This window comes from Plecotus auritus (genome assembly GCF_963455305.1).
Source record: "Plecotus auritus genome assembly, chromosome: 1".
NCBI classification, from domain to species: domain Eukaryota; kingdom Metazoa; phylum Chordata; class Mammalia; order Chiroptera; family Vespertilionidae; genus Plecotus; species Plecotus auritus.
Genome location: NC_137770.1, coordinates 53,153,829 through 53,161,632, shown reverse-complemented (window position 1 = coordinate 53,161,632; position 7,804 = coordinate 53,153,829).

Genomic DNA, 7,804 nt, shown 5'->3' with positions numbered 1-7,804 from the left:
ATACCCCCTGAGAATTATCAGTCCACTCCCTTTCTATGCCCCTAATTCTATTATATTCACCAGTTTATTATGTTCCTCAGTTTTTTAATTCACTTGATTTTTAGGTTCACTTGTTGATAGATATGTATTTGTTGTTCCTAATTTTTCTCTTTGCTTTTTTCTTCTTCCTCTTCTTAAAGAATACCTTTCAGCATTTCATATAATACTGGTTTGGTGGTGATGAACTCCTTTAGCTTTTTCTTATCTGTGAAGCTCTTTATCTGACCTTCCATTCTGAATAACTTTGCTGGGTAGAGTAATCTTGGTTGTAGGTTCTTGCTATTCATCACTTTGAATATTTCTTGCCACTCCCGTCTGGCCTGCATAGTTTCTGTTGAGAAATCAGCTGACAGTCGTATGGGTGCTCCCTTGTAGGTAATTAACTGTTTTTCTCTTGCTGCTTTTAATATTCTTTGTCTTTTGCCCTTGGCATTTTAATTATGATGTGTCTTGGTGTGGTCCTCTTTGGATTCCTCTTGTTTGGGGTTCTTTGCACTACCTGGACTTGTAACTCTATTTCTTTCACCAGGTAGGGGAAGTTTTCAGTCATTTCTTCAAATAGGTTTTCAGTATCTTGCTCTCTGTCTTCTTCTGGCACCCCCATAATTCTGATGTTGGTATGCTTGAAGTTGTCCCAGAGGCTTCTTACACTATTTCAACTTTTTGGATTCTTTTTTCTTTTTGCTTTTCTGGTTGAGTGTTTTTTGCTTCTTTGTTTTTCAAATCTTTGACTTGATTCTTGTGTACCTCTAGTCTGCTGTTGGGTCTCTGTATAATATTTTTTATTTCAGTCAGTGTATGTTTAATTTCTAGTTGTTCCTTTTTCATATCCTCAAGGGTCTCACTAAATTTATTGGCCTTTTCTAGGATATTCGTGAAAAGCCTTATAACCGTGGTTTTGAATTCTATATCCAGTCGTTTGTTTTCCTCCATTTCTTTAGTTTGTGATCTGTTTCTTTGCCTCCGCATTTTTGCTGCTCCCCTGAGTTGGTAGGGTAGCTTTGTGTGCTAGGTTTCCTATATGGCCCAGTGGGTCGGCCTCCCCAGTTAACCTGAGGTGGACACTCTTGGTGCACCCCTTTGTGGACTGTGTGTACAGCCTTGTTGTAGTTAAGTCTTGATTGTTTTTGGTATCACTGGGAGGAATAGACCTCGAGGCCAGTTGGCTATGAGGATCAGCTGTGTCTACGCTGGGAGAAGTTCAGTGCTGGAGATAGCCTTATAGGATTAGCCTTGCAAAATTGCAAAAGCCTCTGTGCTCAGCTTGGATGGGGCAGAGTCTCAGGGTAGAGCAGTCTTGGCTTCCCGTCAGCCCTTGCGCACGCGCCTCCAGACCTCTGCCTTCCATGACTCCCCTGAGTTTCCTCCTGACAGTCCAGATTCCCCCTGTAAAAGTGTGGGTCCCCAGGGGCTCGCCCGGAACTGGGGTTCAGTGCAGTCAGAACTAGGGTTCAGTGCAGTCAGGAGCTTCCAACTCCCTTCTGCTAGGGAATCCCTGCGGCAGCCTCCGCATTCAGCTTTCTCTGTGAGCACTCGCGTGTGCGCGCACGTGCGCCTCCAGACCCACTGTGGCTCCCCCAGGTCTCCGAGTCTCCGTGTGCCTTTCTCTCTACCTGACACTCCAGACTCCACCTTTATGAACCTGGGTCCATGGGGTTTCGCCCAGAACTGGGTTTCAGTGCAGTCAGAACTGGGTTTCAGTGCAGTCAGGGGCTTCCTTCCCCCTCCCGCCAGAGAAAGTCAGCCAGGCACTCAGTCGCCCTTCCTCTCTGTACACGTTTCTGTACCTCAGCCCTCCTTTGCTGCTCCTCTGATTCTCCGTGAGCTTTCCTCTTTCCTTCTAGTTGTAGAATTTCCATTCAGCCAGCCTTCCTGTGGTTCTGGATGATGTCTGTTCTTTTCATTGTAGTTTTGAAATTGTTGTGCGAGGCAGCAGGTTAGGTGCTTACCTATGCCGCCATCTTGGTTTCTCCCTCCGGGTCTGTTTTTGTTCATCAGTTTATGTTGTTCATTATTTCCCCTAGATGAGTGACATCATGTGATACTAGAAATACACTTATAAGAACCGAAAATGAGACAAACTATAATGGTTATGCTGGGAGGCAAATGAATCAGTCTGTAGTGAGTTTCTTTCTGGGCCAACAGTTCTTTTGAGTCCCAATTTCAATGTCAAACAGTTCCTATGTGTACATGTCAGCAATGATATTTCAGTTCTGGATGGTGGACAAATGGTGGTAATGCAGGTCCGACCCTCTCTGGTTTGGTCCTGGGCAACCTGCAGCGACACACAGCTACTGACTGCTAGTATGGCAAGGTGTCATCAGCGTCTTCCATCTCTGGACTGTTTCTCTTCTGTCTTCATGGCTGGAGCAGTCCTGTCAATTCCTTTCTGTTGCAGGAATCCACATGGTCTCGGAGGTGTTTTCTGAAAATATATAAACATATGCTCGACCAAAAGTTAATAAAGGAATCTTTTCTATAAATCTGACTTGGGATCCTTTTTCATTTTTTGCCCAAATGATTTTCCTTTGGCTTGTTTTGACACCATGTGTGTTTTTCATGCGTGTCTTGCTATTAGCATTACAAATGAAAGTTAATTTTCTAAAGTAAAAGTTTTCTAAATGTAATTTACTTACAGGATATTTTCCCTTACATAATATTCTTCTACTATCCCCCCTTTTTTATTTAAATATTAGGAGGCTTTTGGAAATTTTATAATGTAGTCTTGATAGCTTTTAAATTTTAATTTTTTGCACTAAAATATGACTGCTTTAGGTTCATTACATGTTACGCAATTTCACCATGAGATGAACTACCAATAAAAATTTTAGTTAACACTTTAGGAGCAGCTTTTTGTCCAGTACCATTAACTTTTCTAGAATATTTGCTTATTTCACTTAGTCAATTTAAATTAGTCTGAGAACTTGACTACTATTTTACTGTCAAATTTAATACTCTAACAACAATCTTATTTTACCCTGTAAATATTAGTGGAAAGGATTATTTGCCTTCTTGAGTAGGCCCTGAGCATTCCTGGTGCTAGGCTGGATTCAGATATCATAAAAACCCACTTCCCCACACCATGGGTACAAGACAACTCAAACAAGTCTTGTTGCAGTGAGAGGGCAGCTGCTGTCGGCCAAGTCTCTGTCTGTTACCTGGGTCCCGATTTGAGCTGGGCATGGGAAGCGAAGCAGCCATGGGAGCAGGAGACCTCCTTCAGAAGGGTTGAGGGTTCAGGCCCCTGCAAAGTTGGGGGGGTGAGGGTCTGTGCCCCACCTCTGTTGACCCCCAAGTTCTCTCCTGATGGCCCCTCTTTGACTGTGCCTGTCTTAGGTTGTTCCTTCCCTGAGAAATCTTACCCATCTCTGGCTAACCGGTCATCCTCCGGGGCCAAGCAGGGTGATGTGAGGTTCAGTTCTGTCTGCTTGGTAGCCTATGCCCCCATGGCCTCCATGCCTAGCACCTGTCTTGGGATCCCCTCGCCTGCTGGCGGGCCCTGGCACTAATCACATATCTTGGGGAACCCAGGTTTCTTCTCCAGGGAGGGCCCAGCTCACCCCACTGGGTGAGAGGCAGATCCATGGTACCAGCCACCACAAAGCTTCAACCTCAGCATGAACAGAAAGCACAGGCAACAGCTGTGGGCAATTGGATTGTGAGAAGAGGGTCCCTCTTGGCCAAAAAGGGCAAGAGGGGCCAATATAGAATGCTCAGGTACCTTCCTAGGGGGCCCTCTACACAGTGGAAGGGATTAAATCCTTTCATGTCCTTTTTAAATTGCTGCCAGACATTCAAAGAATTAGTTTGTAAGTTTGTTTAGGATAATTGTACGTTATGCTGTTGTAATTCTAAAATATCAAGAGATGTGTTACCTTTGTCTCCAAGCACCAAAAAGATGATTTTTTATTGATTCCCAAGGGTGCAAGGTACTATTATAGGTAATGGGGGTAATACAAATCTGGGAAAAATTATAATGACATTGTAGAATAATATGTAAGGATATTCTTTGCTCTAGGCCATGGCAATTCCATTTCAAACTGGTTGTCAATTTCTTTTTGTATAGACAAGGTCTTAGTTATATTTTCTGCGCTTCTCCCAGGAGCAACTAGTGATAGTCCCTTCCTTTGGTGTCCACGCAAGCCAGAAACCTCTTGCTGCCAAGCAGTGCACCTTTGGAGGTGGAGGTCCCAGGGTCCGCGGGTCTGCAGCTGGGGTAGCAGGATTTTGGCTGGAGTGACTGCTGGGTCACAGGGCAGTTCCAAGGCCTGTCTGGGTGGTGGTGCTGATGAGTTCCTAAAAAAGGCCGTTCTCCCCTTCAAGATGGCGTGGGCTCCGTGCTGGAGTCCTGCCATCCGGGGAGTGCCCGCAGCGGTGGTAGTCTCTCCTTGTCAAGGACAGCCTGTCTGCCAGCCCCTGCTGCTCCTGCGAGATTTAACTTTCCCTCACTCACTCACACACACACCACGCACATCCACACACTCTCCTTTCATACCCTCACTCACTCACTTCCTCTCCCTCACCTCCGTCCTGCCAGCCGCCATCTTTTTTTTTTCTAGCCACTTGATTTTAAAACGACCATATTTTTTCTGCACAGGATCACCATGTGTCTCCCTTCCCCCACCTCCTTCTTGTTTTGGGGGAAAATTCAGTAATGGTTTGGCGTCTACTGTTGTTGTTTTTTTAATTTAATTTAATTTATTTATTTTAATTAATTAATTTTTTTTTTTTTTAGGGAAAGAAAAAGATTTTTTAAGATAAAGAATTATTGGCAGTTGCTGAGAAATTCCTTTAATCCTTTCTACTTGATTCAGCCTAATACAAGTAGTTTGAGCCTCCAACAAAATGAAATATGAAGTCACTGTCACTTTTGGCGGAGCGCCTGCATCCAGCCATAAAGGCTGGGCAGCTGTGGGCAAAACCTTTCTCATCATCTGAGTCATCCCACTCACAGGGACGTTTGTCCCGATTTGCCTCAAACTTTAGCTCCTGCTCATAATTACAAGGTAAATCTTTATCAGGTGGGCTCTTGACTGCGGTCGCAGGAGCAATAGGCGGAGGCGGAGGCAGAGGTGGCGCAGAGTGGGGAAGTGTTATTTTTAGAGATTCACATCCCTCCACTGTAGGCTGTAAAGCCATGGCTACACCCTGCTTAGACATTCTTAAACTCTCCTGTGCTGTATCAAGGCAGTCACAAATTAATGTAAGAGTAGGGATCTTCTCTGGACCTTCTGCTGTGTATCAGTCATGCAACTGCTTTCCGACCTTTTCCCATGTCTGAAAGTTGATGGTTCTCTCTTCAGGAAACCAAGGGCAAGTTTCATTAACATAACTTAAGAAATCAAGAATCTGACTATGCTTAACAGAGCATCCTTGAGCTTTGAGCATAGTTTTAAGCATTTGAGAGTAGAGATCTCTTTCCTGAGACCCTGAGTTGCCCATGTTTTACACCCAGCTAATACAACTTACAACAATCTGCTCCTTACCTTACTTCTTTAATCTGTTGTGCAGCGCACTTCTCGGAGCAACTCCCTCGCCTGACTTTTGAGAGTTCCCCTGTACTCTGAAGTATGGTAGCAACCATACTTGGGTAAAAATTGCTGTTTAATATTTTAACCTTGCTGTTTTGGGTTCTGTACTCATTTAAAAGTTATTTTGATTTTCTGAACTTATGTATGATTGAATACTCCATTGATGGTGGTTTGAATATCCCATTGATTGTGATCTCACTGGTTACTGAAGCACATTCTTCTGGGAATCAGAAGAGCACATATTATCCTAAATTGTCTCAGTAGCTACAGATAGTGCATTCCTGTTGACTCAGTGATCCCGGAATCTGGACAGCACAATTATTCTAAATTGTCCAGGTGGTCCCAGATAATGTGTTTCTGTTGATTCAGTGATTCATAAATACTTTAGATAACTAACTTGCTCAATTTTTGCTTCTGTAAAGAATGCTTTTTGCAAAACAGGTTCCTCATTCCAGACTCAAAGATGTAATCAATACCTTTGTGATATTCTGCCAATATAAGCCAGCTGTGGCAAGCTGTTCGGGGCTGCGAGGTCTGGAATGCTTTTGCTCCCTCGTATGCCGCCGGCTTTTAATAAATGACTCCATAATTCGACTTTTTGAGGTGTCCTTTGTAAGATGGGGGTTACAGTACAACACTCAAGTCCCTGGATCGGGAACCAAATGTGAATATTTCTCTCTTTTCCGAATCCAGCATGGCTAGAGAGTGGTCTGGTTCCTGAGTAGGGGCTGCTGGGGATTGAGAAAATGAAAGAAAGAAACAGACACAGAGATAGAAGGAAAAGCTGGGGCTGGGTGGGACCACTGTCCTCTGATGGAGAGACAGGGACCCAGAGCCAAAACAGGGTGTTTATTTTATACAGAAAAAACAAACAAACAAACAAACAAAAAAAAACAGGAAGTTTTACTAAAAGTTAAGACAAAGGAGATCATGTGCATTCTTGGGTGGGCCAGAGTCGTATTCATTCCTGGTGCTTGGCTGGATTTAAATAACAAAACCCACCCCCTGGCACCTGGGCTGAAGATCAAGCTGACAACACTCCTGTCTCTGGCAAAGCATGTTTCCAGGACGTGGCTTTGCCAACGCCACTGGATTCAGCTGACAATAATTAAAGAAATGCCATGAGCCTTCCCAGGCGCTCTCTCCACTGGCCTTCAGTTTTTCCCTTCTTCATCCATCTGCACACCACCACAGAAGCTGTTTTCCCAAAGCACAAGTGAGCACAGGTTAGTCACCATATCAAAAGCACCCAATAACTTTACAATGTTCAGAAAGCCCTCCTCAATCTGTCCCCAAGTTGTTCCTAGTCCACATGCCCTCTTCCAACAATCCCTCTCTCCTTATACACTCCCACCAACTATGCACTGAGGGGAATACAAAAATAAATAAATAAGTAAATTCTCATTCATCATACAAAGTTTAAATAACAAAGACAAAGATGCCACGGGCAGAATAGCAAGGTCAAGCAAATGGAACAGAGGTTGGCTTTGGTTGGAGAAGTGGACAATATTAATCCTTCTCTAATAATTCCTTGTATTTCTATACTTTTGAAAGAATAATGCATATGGGTACTTTTATATGCATTATTCCATTTTATTAATACTTCTTCATGAGCTATCATGCCATTACTATGCCAAGGTATGCACTTTCATGTAATCGTCACATAAGATTTGTAAGATAAGTAATCCAGGTTGTAGGATTGTCTCCATTTTATAGTAAAATTAAATTCAGGAATATTAAATTACTTAACCCAAAATTACACAGCAGGTATTAATTTCCTCCAGCTTCCTGAGCATTGCCACCCTCTTTTCTTTCAATAGTTAGTTAAATCTCCATTAGGCTACTAGTACTTCTTGGAGATCTTCCTTTAAAAGGTTAATGACAGAATAGAAAATCTCAGAGTGGAAAATTCAGCTCAAAATTGTCAGTATAAATACTATTACCATATAGTATTAACATTTTAAAATTATAATATTTTTCTTTTTAAGTATGTTTTGTGCACACAGTAATGCCCCAAATTTTCCATACTTCTTGAAGAAGAAATTTACAGTCCTTATCCAAAACAAACTATAATGTCAGGAAACATCACTAGCACGTTACTGTAAAGCACAATACCCAAAAGAATTTAGATACAGAGGTTATGTAAAGAAAAGGAACATTCTGGTAATTATAGTTCTTAAACTAATTCTGACTAAGAACAATGAGAAGGCCCTGGCCAACTAGCACAGTTGGTT